The sequence below is a fragment of the Scylla paramamosain genome, chromosome 29 (assembly GCF_035594125.1).
Source record: "Scylla paramamosain isolate STU-SP2022 chromosome 29, ASM3559412v1, whole genome shotgun sequence".
Taxonomy (NCBI): domain Eukaryota; kingdom Metazoa; phylum Arthropoda; class Malacostraca; order Decapoda; family Portunidae; genus Scylla; species Scylla paramamosain.
The window spans coordinates 10,199,380-10,201,879 of record NC_087179.1 but is presented as its reverse complement, the minus strand read 5'-3'; the positions used below and the strand labels follow the sequence as shown (position 1 = coordinate 10,201,879).

At 42.9% G+C, this 2,500-nt stretch overlaps 1 protein-coding gene across 1 annotated transcript in view; it reads right to left on the bottom strand.

Annotated features, from left to right (window-relative positions):
* LOC135115719 (protein tramtrack, beta isoform-like) overlaps positions 1 to 432 on the bottom strand; it is a 14,435-nt gene extending 14,003 nt beyond the window's left edge. Inside the window, exon 1 of the mRNA XM_064032646.1 lies at positions 280 to 432. The gene's annotated coding sequence lies outside the window, so the exon portion shown is untranslated. The remainder of the gene's footprint in view (positions 1 to 279) is intronic.
* Positions 433 to 2,500: the final 2,068 nt, after the last annotated feature.

Genomic DNA, 2,500 nt, shown 5'->3' with positions numbered 1-2,500 from the left:
ATGTGAATATCAGTGTGCATTGTTTGTCAGTAGACTTGAATGAGCCAGCTTCCTCTGTTTATTGGAAGAAAAAAAAAAAAAAAAAAAAAAAAAGAGACGCGATACATATTTTCCACGCGAAACTGTCATCAATATTAAATCTTTCTTATTACAACAAGTACATATAATCAAGCACTCATCGACAGTAAGAAAAACCGTAGTGTCATAATGTATTTATGACAAAAAGAATAACTCTACGAGCTTTATTACGAGAAAGAAAATGAGGCAAGAAATATTTACCACACGAAACCTTCCATCCTGTGCATGACGTCAGGGACACGAGCAGCAGGGAAACCTGAACGTGAGGAGGCGTGCGTGGCTGCGTGCTTCGGGGAGGCCTGGCTAACTGGTGACGGTGGTGATGAGTACTGACTGCTGCAGGGAGGTGGTTGGCGGGTGATACAGAAAGCAGGTATGAAAGTAACCTTAGCCAACGAATCTCCTGACAGTTTATTTTTCGGGGAATGAAATATGACGCATGTTTTCAAGTGGTGCGCTATGCAGTGAGGGGATCAACAATGAAATTAATGAACTGAATGAATCTAGTAAACCTAACCCAACGCTCAGATGCAAACGCTAATGCTGTTATTTCAATATTATCCTTGGCCAGTATCCTTCCTACATAAAAAAAAAAAAAAAAAAAAAAAAGGTCATAATAGAGGTAAATTAGTGATGATGGTGATAATTAAGGAGACAGGCGAGATAATTATTGCTGGGTCGTTAATCTTAATACACCATCGTTCAGCCCACCACCCCCGGTCTGAGGAACACAAAGGAAAGACAAACAGTAGTAGACATATTGCCTTTGTAGTATCCCCCTTCACTGTCCTACATCTGTAAATTAGTGCAGCTTATCACTTAGTAACCTCGTGAGAGCCAACACATCTGCTGCTGCTGCTAGTTTTACCTTCCGTATTCCTTTGTCTATATCTTCTTTTCTATAATCAAGTTGGAATGTGAGTATAGGGAATATCAGAGATCACTATTATTATTATTATTATTATTATTATTATCAGTAGTAGTAGTAGTAATATCAATTGTGGTATTGGTAGTAATGAAGGCGGTCGTTAGCTAGTTCAGGCCATTGCAGTAACCCAACGAGTGAAAACAGACTACACTAGATTGAGGTAAACACCAATAAAGACCACTAAAAAAAAATAAATAAATTACCAGCAGATTTATTGTGGTGGTGGTGGTGATGGTGGTGGTGGTGGTGGTGTCGTGAGTTGGTGGCGTGGCGTGGCGTGGCGTGGCTGGCGGGGCTGTTTATTCCTGTGAAGAATTTGTTAAGAAAGATTTTGTCCCTCTTTCCTTGTTACTGTTTTTTGTTTCTCTTCCCCCACGTGGCCGCGTCAGGAGGCTGTGGGTGAGGGGTTCGGGGGTGGAGAGGCAAGGCTGGGACGCTCAACCTTGCCCTTGCCCTTGATCGGTCCTCGCCAGCCTGTTCCTCCCTCCGTTATTATGCCTTTCTCCCCTTCCCTCTCTTTCTCTGCTACCCTTTACCTTCTCTTAATACATCTCTCTCTCTCTCTCTCTCTCTCTCTCTCTCTCTCTCTCTCTCTCTCTCTCTCTCTCTCTCTCTCTCTCTCTAAAAGTGTGATTCTGTCGCTTTTCAGTCGTTTTCTTCCTCTTCTCTCCTTTAAAACCCATCATTTATTTTTTTTATCCCGATTTCTTCCTTATAAATCTCCTCCTCTTTCGCTTCATCCCTCTCTTCTTTCCTTCTTTATCAGTCTCTCTCTTCGCCCTTTGTTCTTCATCCCTTCCTCCTGTGTGTATTTCACCATTTCTTATCCTTCCTTCCTCCTCCTCCCTTCATACCCTTTTTCATATCTCTTTTACCTCTTCCTCTTCCTTCTCCTCCGCTTCCCTAACAACACTTTCCTCCTTCATTTTCCTTTCTCCTCTTCCTCCTCCTCCTTCTTCCTCCTCTTCTAAAAGGCAACTTCCCTTTCTACCCTGAGTCTTCCCGCCAAGTTGATCTGAATGTAGGTTTTCCTTTGTGTTCTCTTACCATTTTATTTAATACACTTCCTCCTCACCCCCTCCCCTCCCCTTCTATTTCCCCCTATCCTTCCTCCTATGACAAGTATTTGCAGTCCTCTCCTCCTCCATATCCCCCTCTCCACTTGTTGTACCCACCCGTTCCCCCCCCCCCCCTCTCTCTCTCTCTCTCTCTCTCTCTCTCTCTCTCTCTCTCTCTCTCTCTCTCTCTCTCTCTCTCTCTCTCTCTCTCTCTCTCTCTCTCTCTCTCAAATAGTTGGGTAGTTAATTGGTGGTTACACACACACACACACACACACACACAGAACACACACACACACACACACAGAGAGAGAGAGAGAGAGAGAGAGAGAGAGATTGTTGTTGTTGTTGTTGTTGTTGTTGTTGTTGTTGTTGTTGTTGTTGTTGTTGTAAATTTATAGTGAACTTTTAATACAGGATGCCTTTTTTTCATTTT